Here is an 18508-nt window from a genome sequence, read left to right on the forward strand (position 1 = left end):
ATAAATATATAATCTATACAGATATTATAAGATATTATAAAAGATAAAAATATGTATAAATTTTAAATTTTTAATGAGTATTAAATTAAATTTATAATGTATTATTATTACCAGATTATTATAATTTTAAAAATTTTCGAAATGAATTAACATTTTAAATTAATATGTAAAAATTTTATGTAAAAGTAGGATAAATAGAAACTTGTCGATAAACGACTCACAATAACCTGGTTAAACGTGTTTAATTATTTAGGTAAACCTAAATATTTAAATTCTTATTCTAAAACTTCATACATAAATCAATCAGTTGAGAGCGTATCAAATTCCTTTTTACAATTTAAATCTTTTTACATGCATTAACTGTATTTATACGTGCTTAACACTCATAGAAAAATTATATATATTCAACTTTAAATTTACCATTCTGGACGTTATATTTCATTAAAACTATTATATTAACCTTATAATTATCAACACACGTCTTGAATTAATTAAGTGTAGGCCTATATAGGTTAAAGCGTAAAGCATTTATGTATTGTACATAGAAATTGAATATAAATAGGAGAGTACAATATATAAACGTGATTTATTTCATTTTTTTCCCCCTTTTCTTTTAAACAAATGAACTCAAATTCTTTAATAAATTCTGTAAATTACATTCCATATAGGCAGGGCTGGACTTAGACTCGTGGTCGTAAGTTATTATGTATAACATACACTCCCCATATAACGATACATGTAAAAATGTGAGGCCTGAAGACAAANTTTTCTTTTAAACAAATGAACTCAAATTCTTTAATAAATTCTGTAAATTACATTCCATATAGGCAGGGCTGGACTTAGACTCGTGGTCGTAAGTTATTATGTATAACATACACTCCCCATATAACGATACATGTAAAAATGTGAGGCCTGGAGACAAAAATATAGACTTATAACGCGAAGATCTAAGCTTTACCTTGTTTGGCTTACGTGCAAATCTGGTCTTGTATACAGGCATATTCATCAATATGTTGATATATAAAGGTAATTATAATTATAATAGACCCTATGTAGAATTATAGATGTATAAATAAGCTAGATGTCTGTTTATGTATTTTATTTATAATAAAATTTAATAAATTTTTCTTAATATGGAAGATACAGAATCGGAGACGGTAGCTACAGCGATGACTTATTTACAGATATACATATTTGATTATATAAACGATAAAGGCATTTTTTTAATCCGATTGTCAGTCATAACGAAATGAGTTTCAATGTTACTGAATAAATAAATTCGAAGGTTCTTTCATAACATTGTATTAAAAAGTGCTAATTTTGTTTAACTACTTGTCGAGATATAATTACTTAACCATAAACGATAATTATAAAACCATTAAATTAATTATTTAAAATTTATAATATTTCAGTTTATAAAAAAAAATTAGATAAAATAAATGCTCAGAATTTAATATTTAATTAACACTTTTCATCTCCAATAGCTCACTACATTACTTCTATTCATTTTATTACTTAAAAAGAGCTTCGATATGTAACATTTTTATCCAAAATTAATTAATTTAATAAGATCGTGCAATTAATATAATTAACATTAAGTTGTTAAAATTCATAATTAAATAACACTTGATTTTAAAAAATGCTAACGATAATATTAATTTTTATTATTGAATTTTAAATTAAAATTTGTACGTATAATTACACACAAATTCGAAAGTGCATTCAATGTGCATTCAATATTAGCAATGCAAATTGCCATATTTATTCTGTCTCTCGAAAGATTCATTATCATCATCATCACGTTCCAACTTATTTACGGAAATTGGAGGTCGTAGATCTCCGTATCTCTCTATTAAAAAGAGCCTTCCTTTTAAGATGTGTTAATTTTTCGCTGTTGTTCATCTTTGATATCCTCAATCCAATTTTCCTATATTTTCCTTCCTTCCTCCTTTCCTACGTTCTTTATATTATCACTGACACAATCAATTTATTTTTAGATCCTCTCAGACACCTTTCACAAACTTCAAAATTTTCTTTTTCTTTTTTTATTTCATTCGAGAAGCTATTTTCGGGTTGTTTTCTACGCCATTCCTTGAATTATTATCGACATTGCGCGTACTTATATATACTATATTTAATTAAATAAATTAAAAAGAAAAAAAAACGTATAGCAAACAGAATATTCCTTTTATTCGTTTATACTATCTTATTTTCAATATTTATTTGCTTTCAGAAAATCAGAATTAGAATGCCTCCCACTAGATTTATAAAAGAATAATTTATTTCAAGTTTTAAGGTTAGTTACTTCAGAAATGAATATTAATAAGGATTATATTCAATTTAAAGTTTTAAAATCAATAAAAGTAGTTAATATTTTGTCACGCCCTAAAAAGCTATTGTTTCTTTCGAATTAATGTCGTAGAGAAATAATTCTAGATTAAATTGTAGCAAATTTATATTAATTTTTATAATTTAAGTTGAATTAAATTGTTTAGATTTGAACTCTTTCAGTTTTTTAATTATACATTATTTTAAAATCACTTGTTATTAATTTAAAATAATATTTAGTTTTTATAATAAAATAATAGCGAAATTTATGTAATATTTATCTAATATAGGATGTAAAACAAAGAAAATTTTAGAATTTTAGAAACTTCCAAGATGTTCCAAGTTTCCTGATATGCTATGAGATGAATAGAAGTGTATAAAATCTTAATTTATTCTTGTTTCTCCATTTAAACCCGAGAGTTTTGCCCCTTCAAAGCTTCCTAAATTGCTTTGATCTTCCTTATTTGAAACACTTCCGCACTAATTATACATCTAAAAAGTTCAATAGCTAATAATCATCTAAGCTTATTCCAATATATTATTTTTATATTGCATTATCTAATAATTATTTAAAAACTATATTGAAAAGAAGAATATAAGACTAATTATTTGATTATTTATATCATAATTACTTTTTACCTTCAACTAAATATATATTATTTCATTTGTTTTTGTACTAATATTTAGGTAAATTTAGCTTATAATATATTAAAATAATCAATTAAAACATTTTAATTTAAATACTGTTTTTATATTCAGTTTAAATAAACAAAACCATTTGTCGCATCACAGTTTTAAGGGATTTTTAGGAGAGAGTCTTGTAAGATTGATGATAGATGATCAGAAATGTTCACACTCGATATGCGGAATGCGAAAGGTTAGACGTGAGATCACTATCTCACTCGGTGGTCTTTTATGTTAGTCGTATGTCTTTCAAGACAGTCCTTACCAAATAACTTTCGAAGAGAGGAAACTTCAGATAACGCCGCAAACTGCACCATTTATTAGTTTTTTTCAGACATATTTTTTCTAGACTTTAGCTCTATTTATGTGACAATAACGAAAAACTAATACATAAAATAGCAAATTAGTTAATTTATTTTGTGGTTTTATGCCAATACAACAAATTACTGACACAGAAAAAAACTAAAACTATAAATTATCGCACTTTTTTTTATGCCATTTATCCTTGTTTTATTAGCCAAACACGAAAAGATTTATGAAAACGTCTTTACGCTACTCGATAAGCATTATTGCTTTTAAGGCAAATTAAATTCTTTAATTTAGTCTACTTATTATTATAATATAATTTAAAATGAAGAGATTTTTCTTTAAATTTCAGATTAAAGATATTTCTTGCATACACCGTATTTTTTTTTTGTGATATAATTATTTTGAGTAATATTACTCAAAATAATTATATATGATTTTCATATATATATATGAAAATCATATATACTACTTACATATTTGTTTATTTACATATCATATTGGTATTTTTGATATAAAATAATTTTATTAAGCGTACATTAAATTTATAGATTTGTGTTTTTTTTAATAAAAAAAGTTATTTAAAACATTTTTATCATAAAAATTTTTATTTAAATTTTCTACATTTTTTTAAACAAAATATTTAGAAGAGTAAAAACATCGTGCTGCCATCTGTTATCTAATGAAAAATTAAGGAAAATAAAGAAATTTTAATTAATTATAATTTTTTCGCTTTCAGTTAATGAAAATCGAGAATTTTATTTTATCAAATTATTAAACATTTAATTCACGTAATATCAAAAATAATCATTCTATTTTTGTTTAGATATAAACGTGAATACAGTAAGTATTTATGCTATATGGAACATATTTTAGCAAGTAAATCACGTAGGTGTTATAAATATTCGAAAATATAATCATGAATCTGTTTAATATAAAACTAGATAATTATAAATTTAAATAAAGAATCATGAAATTCGCAATTCGATGTTAATATCCTTATTACAGAGGTTAAACCTAGGAATTCTTATTGGCTTTTATTTTTTGTTTGTTTTCTTCTATCATTTTCAACACGTCGTTATGTTACTGAATAATTGAGATACATTATATTCTTCCTTATAAAATAATGCTATTCATTTGTTTTTTCGTGCTTCACGTGTCAACCCAATTAAGCATCAAAGAAGAAAGTGAGGTAAGCCAGTTGACATGTTTAAATCAATTGACATTTTTAAAATAAAATAAGTTATCCTGTTAAAAATATTAGCTTGTTTTATACCCGAATGATGAGCAAAAACACTAAAGTCCTTGATTTTTTTTTCCACTTAAAACGTTCAAACACTCTTAGCTAATTAGAGAGATAAACATGGAGTATATAATTGTTGAAGTGAACAATAGATAAATAAGCACCTGTCCTAAAGTGTACATTTAAATGAAGTCGCACGTCTCTAATATATTATTCTTCCTATTTAAAAAAAGAAATTGATGAAAGCCAAGGACGTTGATGTTGTTTACAATAAATTTTATCGATTCTCTGGAGAAAATCGAATAAAAATCTTGAAAATTACTTAACGTTTATAACTTTATGTACTCTCATTTTTCATCTATTTCACTGCGTTTACACAACTGAAACACAGCATTAGATAAGAGGGTTATTGTAAATATCAAACAATAACTTTATTGATTTTTGCGGAAAAATTCCTTATATAATCCGGATATAAATTTCTCAAATTTTTGTAAATAATCCGGATATGTTTTAATATTTTTTTTTTTATGGAAGGGAGATTATTTTTTAAAGTTTATTATAAAGATACTAAATCACGACTTGGGTGGTGTAGTTTCATGCTTTTCAGGTGTAACAATTTATTCACGTACGAAGCAGGTGTAAATAACAGTTTGGAACTATAATTAATTATTTTTTTTATTAGTCATTTAATAAATGTTTACATTTTATATATTTTTCTCGGAATTAAAGACATCCGGATTTTTCTTTATATATATTATATAAAATTATCAGTGTGTATGCAACAAATGGTTGATGATAGTACAGTCTTAAGGATTCTTTTCAGGTGGATCTCCAGGAAGTCTATAGGGTCATCGGTCTTTTCGACAGGTGGTATTACTACGTGACAACTCTTCCGGGCAAATGACGTGACCAATCCCCAAACACCTGTCCAGATGGGTGACAGTTGACCTCCGAACTAGGTTACATCTCTGAATTATGTTATTACATCCATCCATCATGATGAATAAAAATGTGATCTGCTTTTCTCCAAAGAAATTCGCCTAGTTTTTATGTAATTTTTGTATTTGTAAAAGGTTAAAAATTTCTCTTCTATAAATATTCATTTCTTGATTTCTAATTTAGTGACATAAATAATTACTAAAAAGTTAAAATAGATAATAAATCTCATCTTGAAATTTAAATATATGATATATTCCATACTTAGCTTTTAAAAATTAAAATAAATTTTCTATTTTTCGTAAAATATAAATTTAAAAGGCGTTTCTTTTGACAGTTTGTTAGTTAGAACATATTTCATGTTTTATTATCCGATGAACCTTTCCTGGTATCCGTCTAAGAGAAGTTAAGGTCCAGAATTAACCTTTAATCTTTTTTAAAATAGTTAATAAATAAGGAAATATTCTATTAGAGATATTATTTATTTTATTACAATTCATAGCTTTAAGTCATGTATAAATGATTGCATTCTTGAATAATATAGGACTTAGTGAAGGATTGAAGAATTCGTGATTCGGCGAATGTGCGAAGGTCAAAACAATCGGTGTCGTGATAATTCCTTAACATGTCGATACATTCTATTCGGAGCGTGACTAGATGACTTTTTAAATTTCTCCTAAAAGACAAAAGGTCGTTTGGCCCCGTTTATTGTATCAAGGTCACCAAGAACGAACAAAAGAATATTATTTATTCTCCTATCTTAGTCACGAAATCTGCGCTTATAATATATTTTACAAGATAGAAGACACCAGAAAAATTTCACTGTGGGCAGATTTTAATATTTTTAAATTAACTTCGAAATTTCTAACATTGAGCAAGTAAAAAATTATTATTATTATTTTACACGGATTATGTATTACCCCACTAACGACTTGGTGTAAACAAAACGTTAGATTATTGCTAAGGTATAGTTTTAACTTCATTATTAATAAAATAAATAAATAAATAAATAGATGTAGGAAAATGAAGTATATGGTTCGGATCTACCCATAAATCGATTTGTAAATTCACATATAAATAAATAAAATTAATAACAGTTGTATGACTCTTTGACTCTTTATAATTTAACTCTCTTTTGGGGGTCCCGGATTACAAGTTTTGCCTAGGGCCAGAAATTTACTTAATCCGACACTGGCTAGACATTACGTTCAATCAAACGACCTCAATTAAAAGTACTGTACCATCACCAACTACAGTAAGGCTTTAAGAAGATATATTCGAATATATAAGACTTTTATAGACTTAATATTCTTTTCTAAATTGAGGAAAAACAACAAAAATCTTTTCCGAGGTAATAAGTTAATAATTATGATCTTTGTCTCCAATAACGAACTCATTCTTCAAAAATGAGACTTAGATCTTCGGGCGGGAAGAAAAAAATACTTGAACTACTGGTTGAAACAGGGATAATCTCATATAAAAATCCTTTTTAAGTATTATATTCCTGATTTTACATCCTCGGGCTTCTTCTAAATATCTCGAGTTTTATATACTGTAATGAATATTATATGTCATTGTGACCTAAAGCATGAAATGACACTTCCTGAATTTTTGCAAAGATGAACGAGAATAAGAGTAATACATGTAAATATAAATAAATCTATAAAATGTTCCATTTCTCTTACAAATTTGTTAATTTAAATAATGAAAAGAAAAAAAAATTAATATTGTGGACAAGACAATATAAAATAATTGTAACACTAGATTTAGTTTTTAACTGAATTCATAAAGAATTGAAATAAAACAATAAAAAATAATAAAATTTTAAATAATATAATTTTTCTTTAATGTTTTGTTTAAAAAAAGTGAAGAAACTGCATTGTATATGAACAAAATTTATTTTTTCATATCTTAATTTGAATACAAAAAAGGTCATTTTCTCTGTGCAAAAGAGAAAGGTTGGCAGCATAATTATTGAGGAATGACCTGTCTCTTTTATTCTTTGATAATATCCGTGTTTGTAGGATCATCAGTTGACACAAAGGTTAATATTAATAATCGATGTTCTCAGAACGAAGACTTGATACATGCTTGGGGCATGTTTATTACCTGGGATTAGTCGGTAGATTTATGTGACTATCTTTCATCGCGCTATCTTTTGGCATGATTTTTTTCTGCGTTAAACTCTTTGTTAATTGGATATATTCCTTAAGCTACTTCACGAAAATTGTTATTAACCTAGTCCAAATAGTTTATTTTGAAAGTCTAAAAGAGCTTTACAGATTTATTTATCTACTTAAATAAATTATGCCTATTAAAATAATGACCTGTTCTAGTATATAGAATAGCTGCAAGCTTAAGCAAGAATTATTATTATTTATAAAATTTAATTAAAGCGTACTCCATTTTTAAAATACGCAATTCTCTTTTAAGGAATGTCTTAAAATCGTTATAAACACGTATTTGGCTTTCTTGTTTGTACGTTTAAATATGCAATAAGAAGCATATTATGAAGCATGAAGATATAAATTAAAATATCAAATTTTTAATATAAATAACTGGAAAATATTCTTATTTAGAAAATATTCAGGAAGCTTCGCTTAGAACTATTAATAGAATTGTTTACGATTTAAACCATACTTTATCATTGAATTATAATACATTGTATTGTACGTAAGTGCATGTTTTATTTGCATAAATATTAATTTCAATTGTATGTAAATTTAAAAATTGCTAAATATGTAATTTTGTAATAATAAAACTTTTCTAATGCATTAGAATTGGATTATTCTTTTAAACCTGTTCTTAAGTTAGTCTACTTGAATTGATTTAAGATAATATATTTCATTTCTTTAAATTAAACATAAACCTACATAATTATACTCTACTTATTAGGTTATTTAGGTCCATATTTTGATTTACGACTGTAGCCTCTTCTAGTGTTTATTATTGGAACGATAATTCATGTAATTATTCAATTCTATAGTAATTTTTAGGTTTTATATTGACAAAATGTATTATTACGCTATCAAGATGATACAATACTTCCTCAAAAATTGACCCACCGGCTAATGAGAACTTCTTCTTTAAAACTTCGAAGATATATTTCGCTCTAACAGATTGAATTTCGTGATTTATTTTAGATTATCTGAAAATACTGTAAAAAACCCGTGTAAAGCATAAGGTACCGAATTAATTTTTCTGCATTATTCGGATTTATTTCATGACATACTGCACAGTACGTTTGTACTGTACGTGAGCAGATGTACTGTACAGTATGTTAAAAACTAGGCCATCTAGGCCAGGTTTAAACTTATAGCAGAAAGAACTAATTAACTAAATCGTTTAAAAACTATAATTTCTGATTAATTAATATCATTTTATATTCGTTAAGACATGGTTTGTCTAAAGTAACTTGCATTAAATCAGAAAGAAAATAAATTGGGAAAAGATGAGAATTAATATTCTGCATTAAATGGAATCACGGACTGACTTCTTCCGTAAGTTATTATTTTTGAAGTTAACGTGTGCAAAGACTTTTTGTAACGAAATTTTCTTTAAATCCGCCTGTCTTTTCGGCGAGCTTTGACAATTCCATATAAAATTACTGACTGTTAAAACTATTCAGGTCAGGTTAACTTGAAATTGTGTGGTCAGGTCAATCTGAATCCACCTAACCAACTAAATAATCAATTTTTATAGATATTTTCAGAATTTGAGAATTAAATGATGCTTATTTTGGCTCCCGAAGCATTAAGTAACCGAAATTACATATTGACATAGTCCTTACTTCACATTTGGCATTTTTCTATCTTGCTTTCGGTTTAACGAAAACTATTTATCTATTAGCAAAATCGCATTTTTTATGGATGGTTTGCCAGGCTTAGTGCGAAATGTTTGCATGTAACTTACTGGCGCGCATAAATGAAGCTATTAGTATGGCTGCAGAGACGTAATACAAAGTGCTTACAATGCATTAAATTTAACCAGCATATCATTATACAAAAACATGCCAACCTTAGGTGTCCAGGCAGTGGCGCGTTATCCTACAGTCAAAAAGGGCAATTGCCTGGGGCCCACACTAACAGGAGATCCCAAACCAATCTTTTATGAACTCATTACTGTAGTAAGAATATCGAAATTTAAATTTGGCGCTATATTTGGTGACTCTAGATTGCCGATGTTGCACAGACATAGAGCAGAACTTCACCCTCCACAAGTTTATACGATGACTCAAGTTTTCCCTCAGTCACCTTACTGTGTTAATAATGCAAATATTTAATTTTAAGTGACAATGTTAACTTAATTTATATATACTTAAAATGTTACTACGATAATTTTAAATTAATTTACATAAAACTAGCATCTGTATCAGCGCTTGTTATTACGTAAATAGAGAAATCAAAATTGAATAATTATAATATAAATAATAATAATTAAAATAAAAAAATGATGATGAAATTTTAGTTTTTTTTTTATTTTTTGAGAAAATCGGCTATTTTTTCTTTTTGGTTTACATTTATTGTTAAGATGAGCATTAAGCTACATGATAATATATCACCGCAATGCAACTAGTAGGACGCATAGGTATTTGCTGTTAGCTATTATATGGCCTCTTTGAATTATAGGCTTCACCGTGTGAAAGGTGACAAGTTGATTCACATGAGATAAAAATGAAATATAATTCCAAAAGAATCTAAAAACAGTAGACCCATTGTTGATTTTTCCTTATTTTATTTTCTGTCCTGAAACTACTGATTTTACAGAATAATTTTGACTATCATATATACAAAACCATTATATCTTCAATAAAAAAGTAAGTGCCAAAATTTGAGCAATAAATAATTTAATTGATTGAAATATTTTCCCAAAAATTATAATTTTTATTATTTATTTATTATATTGATAAGTCTAGAGTTTGGTGATAATATTGTCCTTGTTCTTACTTTCAGAAAAATAAGCTTTCTTAAAGTTCTTTTAAACTTGATTTTTTCGTATAATTGAAAAGAAATGGCTTTTATTTTTTAAAATATATTTAAAAATTTAAATTGTAGCCTGCATAATAACTTAGAGATTAAATTCTAATTTGTAATAAACCTTCGATAACGTATTTTTTTAAAAATATTTTTCTTCTTTTTAAAATGAATCTACTAAATCATTTGTGATTGTAACATCTTTTAAAATGATTTTTTTTTTCTTTCTTAAGATTAAGATATTTTAAAAACTGCCAATACGAAAGTATTACTTATGGACTTTTAAATATATTTTAATTTAAAAATTTCAGAATTAATAAATTATAGCTTCGCATTGACATGTTTTTAGTCTTTTAATCTAACAAAATATTCTTTTTAAAATTTAAAAATTTTAATCATAAATATTTTTACAGATAGAACCTTAGAAGGATAAAAACGTATTACAAATTAGGATTAAACATCTTTACATTATGTAAATTCTAATTTAAATTTGTAAAACTTTTGTTTTTTGTATATAATCATTATTTATAGAAGAATATGAAGTATGTATTTTGTTAAATAAAGATTCTTGAAAGAACTACTAAGAAATATATTCATTATTTTAGATAAGTTAAAATATTGATACTAAACTCTATATTTATCAATACATTTATATGACCACATGAATAAGGCTTCCAGAAAGTGTACATTTTTACGTCAACTTGACGTCATTTTTAAACTTGTTCATAGCAAAACTGAAAACGCCACACTGACGGTAAAGTGTACACTTTCTGGACTTATATTAATACAGGTTTGAGCCCTTAACGACGGGAATACATTCCGAGAAATACACCATTAAGCAAACACCATAGAATATACTTAAACAAATCTTATAAAGTATAGTCTACTGCTCATATAGCCTACTGTATAATAATTGTAACACAATGATAAATAATGTATCTAAACATGGTACAAAATTTTCAGCTTCATTATAATCTTGCTTATCTGCAGGCTCCACTAGTAAAAAATTAAAAACAAACTAGATGATGAAATAATATAAAACAAAAAAAAATATTTTACGTTATATTTTTATGATAGAGAATCAAATATATTATTAAAAAGTTATTTCTAGTTTTTATTTTTTAACCTTTCAAACTCTGCTACAAATTTTAAAGCTGATAATAATTATATATTATGGATAATGTGTATAGTTTTCTAATTGTAATTTTAATAATTTTGGACGGCGTAACATTATAAGGTAATATAATTTTAGGTTAAGTTAGAATCAATGTTCGAGCAAATTTATGTTTATTAACTTGTAATATAACTAGTTTATATTACAGGATGATATATATTTAAGTTTTTCATATATATTACTTGTAATATAAACTATATATTCAAGTTATATATAGTTTATATGCATATAAACTATATACATAATTTATATATTCAAGTTTTTCCAGATAGATTTATAAAACAGTCGTTAAAAAAGTAAATACTTTTATAAAAGTAAAAATTAACAGAATAATAAAATCATAATAAACATTTTTTTTCTAGATCATGTGTATAAACTATGCATCTCATTTTGGATTATTAATGCAGAATAAGGAAGTTAAATTAATGCAAAAGCATAAACTTATGCAAATCAATTTCATATTTAAAAATTATGGAATTTATTCACGTTTTTATTTAGTTTCTTCCGTACTTTTTCATAAATTTCTTAGGTAAGATTTCAGATTAGGGTTGACAAACTTTTATTTGCGAGAAGTAACCTACTTGAACTATGTGAATAGCCGTTTCTAGTACAGAATAGGAAAGTGAAGAAAAACAGGTGATCTGGAAAAGAAAAATAAAGCTCTGCATCTTCTATAAGCGGTTGGAAGGTTGCCTTTAGGGAAGTGATTACAGGACGCCCGAAGGAAACCCGTTTCTTTTCTTTCATAGGAATATTTTTGTCACTCACGTTTTGTCAGGGTAGGTTAAGGGAACAGCTGTTCATAATGTACTTCTTACTGAATTATACCGAACAACTGCCTTCATTTAAAACCATATAATTATTATGTGATTTGAATAAACTCTAGAATAGCGCTTTAAACATTTCTTCCGTTCGTATTTTTGTTTTATAATTTAAAAATAAACAGTAATTTGCGTAATTAATGTAGATCTTTACTCTTTATTTTTTGAAGTAGCATTAATCACATTTAACCTTTCTAATTGGATTTAAAACCTTTCAATAATTTAGGATTCGAAGCTCAACGTTGCAAGATTTTATGGGTTTATTGCATATAAGCTATTTTTATTAAAATATTTAACTCGATTTATTTATAGGTTTTACTCACGTTTTACGTAGCTCTACAGATATATTTTTATCTTTAATTTTAATGTTCGTGTTCGAAAATTCCCGCTTTAACCACACAATGATGAATCAAATAGTTTCATTATCCGGACCAAATCGAGAACAACTTATAATTACAATGAAACCAGTCTTCGGTTCGTTCCGCTAAAAATGGTGATCTTTCCGGATTAAAAACAAAATGCTAAATTGACCCTTTGAAATAACTTTATAATGAATTATAAATATTTATCTTAAAATCATGTATAATTATCATTTAAATATTCTTTAATTTCGTTCCATATAATAAGACGATCTCATCAACTAAGAGACTACAAATTCTTCCTAACAATTTTTATTGAGTTTTAACATTAGAATCATTTTTATAATATTATTATTAGTATTTTTATTTATACAGTAGGACCTCGATTTAATGAATTTCGGATTTAACGAACAAAAAATTTAGAAACTTAATTTTTTGATCCATGGATGTCTAAAAGATCGGTCACTGAATATAAATTACTCGATGTACAGTACATTATATAAATTTTAATAATATTTTATTCATACTTTAACATTATAAGAGCATTTTAAGTTCGTTTTTAAAACATTCGATTTAACGTCTTTCGGCAATAGTGGACACCCTTTCCTCCAATTATCCGTTAAATCGAGGGCCTACTGTAATTATAAATAAAATATTTTTATATTCATTTGAAAATTTTAAACAGAAAATTTATAAAGAACAATAAAACTTAAATCAAAAACAGATTATAATATATGACAATGTTGTAAATATTCGAATTAAAAAACCTTCACTCTAGTTACATTTTAAAATTTAATTATGACAATTATATTTTCAAGTAATATATATTTTATATATAATATATAGTCTATTAATTTTATCAACAACTCATTTTTATATTAAAAAAGAATCTAAATGAAATATTTTTCGTCGTAATAAAATTAGGAAATGTAATTCACTTTACAACCATTTTCAATGACCCGTGTCTGTTTACTGTTTATCCACAAATTGCCTTAAGTAACTTTATCGATTTTGCTTATTCTATTACAGTTTGAAATTCGTTGTATCTCTTACAAAATAAGCAACGAAAAGACATGATAATGTTTATTATTTTATAAAGAAACATACGGCAATTCTATGTCACTCGGTACGTTACGAAAATTGAATTCATCTAAAATAAATTTCCTTTCCAAATTTGGATTTTATATGATAATCTATATTTAAAAAAAAAAATTAAACTTCGATATAGCGCTATCCTAAATAGTCACTCTCTAAAAGCGCGAGTGAATATTTTTGAACGGATTCATTCCATAAACAGAAAATGGAGAACCCTTCAGGATATGTGAATTACAGTGGAACGCCATTTATCCAGATTTCATAAATCCGGATCATAAAATATAATCCCTGCTATATGGAAAACCTATAAACGCGAAAAAATCAAAGAACTAAGTACTGTATATTCTTCCTTGAGTGTAACATTGCAGCTTGCAAGAATAAACTTATTTTCTATGAGTCTTCATATAATGTTCATTGTTATGCATTCGTGGGAGTGTTTTTTGAGTTTACTTAAATTAATAAAAGTTTAACGTTTGTAGTAATCTTATTATTCACTCAACACACAAGTTTCACTGAGTTTCAGTCACATCCAATCTTTTGTGAAGTGAACACCATGAAAATGACGTTTAAAGAAAAAAAAAGTGGTTGTTAGGATGAAGAAGAAATCAGAAATATAAAATAAAAGTATATAAATCGTGTTGTTTATGTTGTTAACGAATTTTCCAGATTATCTGGATTTTCGTTCATCCAGCGGACCCAGTCACGTTTGAGCCGGATAAACGAGATTCCACTGTACTACCCTGTACAGTACCTATGACTTTGAATTGCAAGCGATGTTAGGCCTATTATCAACTAAACATATGCCTCAAATTTCTAAAATCAAACTTGTATATAGACAGTGGCGCAGCCATGGGGGCCAAGGGGTCCTGCACCCACCAAATTAAAAGAGAAAAAACTAGTAAATTTTCCAACATTTTTTCCTTAATAAAATTTATTTTTTTTTGTTTATATTATGTCGTGTCTATTATTTATGAATTAATGGCTAATTTGTATTAACAGGTTTTTATCCATTCAACTCAGCTCCCACAAAATTAAATTTTCAGTACGCCACTATGTATAAACTTCTCTGCTGTATATAATTCTTACTGTTTCGAGTTCTTCAATTTAGTGCCATACTCAATTTAACACCAATTTTAGAGAAGAACAAATGATAACGTTAAATCAAGGTTTGCAATATAATAATAAGAATAGTTAAATATAATAAAACTTCAAAATGTTCTTTCCTCAAATTTCATATTAATAATAAAGTACAATTTTAATAACTATTAGTATGTAGAGATTTATATAAAAGAAAGCGTACGAAAATTAATAAAGTTAATACAAAATTAAGACGAAGCATAAATAATATTAAATAGTTTAAATCATAAATCTAAAATAAAATTATAAATTGAAACGATGAAATAAACAAGGAAAAAAAATGAAAAAAAATGACAACAATAAGAAATTAAAAATAATATTTCAATTGTATGATCAGAAAAAAATTTAGATCAATATGTATTATAGTAATTTGAATTAAAATTACTGATTGAAATATTGTCAAGTGATCAGTGGCGTAAGAGGGAAGTAAGGGAGGTATTTACAAAAGGAACCCGAGCTCTATTAGTAAATAAATAAACGAAGAAAAATGAAATAAGTACAGCAAAACGATTTGAATATGATAAAAGCACTTGTACACATGTATATACATATAAGAATTTAATCTTCCTCTACAGCGCTAGAGGATACTACAGTATTATAGGAGTAATTAGGTCCTCTACCGTCATTCTAGTTACGTTACTGCAAGTAATTGTTGAGAGTAAGATGAAATTTATCCTAAAGCTAAATTGATGATTGAGACAAAGTTAAATTTTGTGCAAAGCGAAGATACTTGATGTCATTCATTCCATAAATAGATGAGTGGTATTGATTCAAATTGCACTTTACAAAAGGGACAACCTACTAATAAATTTCTACTACTGTATATTTTACTATATATTTATTATTATTATTATTATTATATATTTTTAAATAAATGAATAATTGTTTCTAAAATTATTTTATTATTATGAAAAAATACAATAAAAAAATTTTAAATTAATTTTTATTCTGGTAAATTTGAATTAATATTCTCATTTAAAATAATGAAATAAAACGTTTTGGTTATAATTAACAAAAACTAAATAAAATTAACTCTAATTTATTTGCTATCTAACATAAACTATTATGTTTTATATATTCTGTATTATATATTTTTTATCATATAAATATTTTATTTAATATAACTTAATTCATTTATTTAGCATAATTTACATTCATTTGAAAACGCTTAATCAATATTCAAGATATTTATTTAGACAGATCACTATTTATCCTTGCATTTCAAAAACTAATGATATTGCATCGTCTCTTCATCATAGTTTATAACTGAAGCTAAATTTCAGAGCAAATAATATTCCTTTTTTTGAAAATAATCATACATTCATACAAATAATAAATGTGCAAGATTAATAATGATAATAATATTAGTTAAGTTTAATTACGGAATAAACCATCGGTTTGATAATTACAAGATACAAAAGGATTGTCAAAACATATTTAAACAGAATTACTAGAAATTTGTTTTACCATCAACTAAATTAATGCAAAACTTCTTAAATATTTAAAGACGTATCAACCTCGGAGGAACCTGAGATAGATTCCGGGCGAGCAATTCCCTAAAAATTTTTCATGGGAGATCAGCCTCAAAAATATATTGAGCCCCGTTCTTCATCATTCAGCAGCCTCCATTGTTGATTTGGCCTAAGCACAATGGTATGGTATAAAAAAAAGGCTCTTAATTCCCACAGAGCGGAAAAGAGTTTTAAAAAATAGAGTGTAAAAGATTATAATTTCATCCAAAAAAACTTTCACTAAAAATTAACAGAACATAAATCGTTCAATTCGGAAATATTTAGCGATGAGAGATTTAAATCTACAGATAATAAACTAATTATTAGTCTTTGTTTTTCTGTTTGAAAAGCTTTATATATTATATGCCTGATGAATAATTTTTATTAAAAAACATAATTTAAAAATAACAGAAAGGATTAAAATTTGGAGAATCAAATTAATCCAATTTAAATATACTTTATAGTTCGGATAATCTCACATTAAAAAAGATATTAAAAGTCATGACTTGTCTATTTCGATGATGCCAAAAGATGATGTTTGTTACTAATATTTACTGAAATAACACACTGGAAGATAACAAAGGTTAAATGCATACAATATAATAAGAAATTGGCCAGATGGCCGAGAGGTAAAGGTGGTAACCTACCGCTCTGGGGAATCCGGAATCGAATCCGAACGAATTGAATAATCCCCGAGAATTTTTCGAGGGGTGATCTGACTGGATATGTCGGTCCCCGTCGCTCACCACCCGGCCGCCCCACTGTGGGCTTGGCCTGACCGAATCCATAATGGACTTGCAAAAGGAAGCCCTCTTAGTGCCCACAGGGCGGAAAGAATTAAAAAATAAATAAATAAAAATAGGAAGTTACAAACATACTATGCGTATACTTATATTAATTACACATGTAATTATATATGATGGTCGAACAGATATTCCAAAAATAGATTATCTTCAAAATTTTGTTCGGAAATTCGATAAAGAAAAAAATAAAATAAATAAGAATAGCAATTGAAAACTTTAGTATCAAAAATGCTATCTTTCAAAATCTTTCAGCGTTAAAGATTAGGCTATCTTAAATCCTTCTTTCACAAATTCTTCTCACGACAAATTCACTTTTATATGGTCATATTTCTCTAAAATTGCACATATTTTATGATAAAGAAATTTTATCTGGATTTAGTTTCATATTATGGTCTTTTTTCACTCAATTGACGTTCATTCCTTTCATACTATATTGATTCTACTCGAAACGATCGCTTTAGTTTGAAAATTTTTGAGAAACCGCCATTCTACATATTTTACCGTTATAATTAAAAAATATATATATTTCATAAAACTGCTGAATATAATATATATATTTTTTTTACTATAATAAAATGAAATATTAGGCAATGATTATTATGTTGAAAATGAAAACAAAATAGTAATAGATTTGCATATTGTTATTAATGAAATGTCATTTCTTTATAATATTTGCAACTAGGGTTTCTCATATCCGGATTCTTCGTTTGTCCAGGGATTTCGAAATAAAGTGATATATTTATATCTTAAAATTAATTATACCCCGGAAAAATCCCGGGATATAAATAATTATTTTTAAGATATAAATAATAAATCTCGAAATCGAATGATATAATTATGTTTCGTTTTTAAGTAATTTTAGACATCTTGCAACCTCCAAAATAATAATATTAATAATGCTGTGTAAAATATGTATTAAAAATTACCTTTCAATTACGTAGAAATTTTCACAAATAGAAAAAATTTATTAAAATTTGTTGGATGCTGCTTACAACAAAAATGCCTTTGAATTGAATTGAAAATTAAAAAAAAAAATGAACTTAGATCAAACTTCTAACTTAAAAGGTAATTTTCGTTTTTTAAATAAAGCATAATACAAAATATTATTGTAAATTTTTATAATAAGATTTTAAAAAGG

This window comes from Centruroides sculpturatus, unplaced genomic scaffold (genome assembly GCF_000671375.1).
Source record: "Centruroides sculpturatus isolate CEXI.00-Female unplaced genomic scaffold, Cexi_2.0 scaffold606, whole genome shotgun sequence".
NCBI lineage: Eukaryota > Metazoa > Arthropoda > Arachnida > Scorpiones > Buthidae > Centruroides > Centruroides sculpturatus.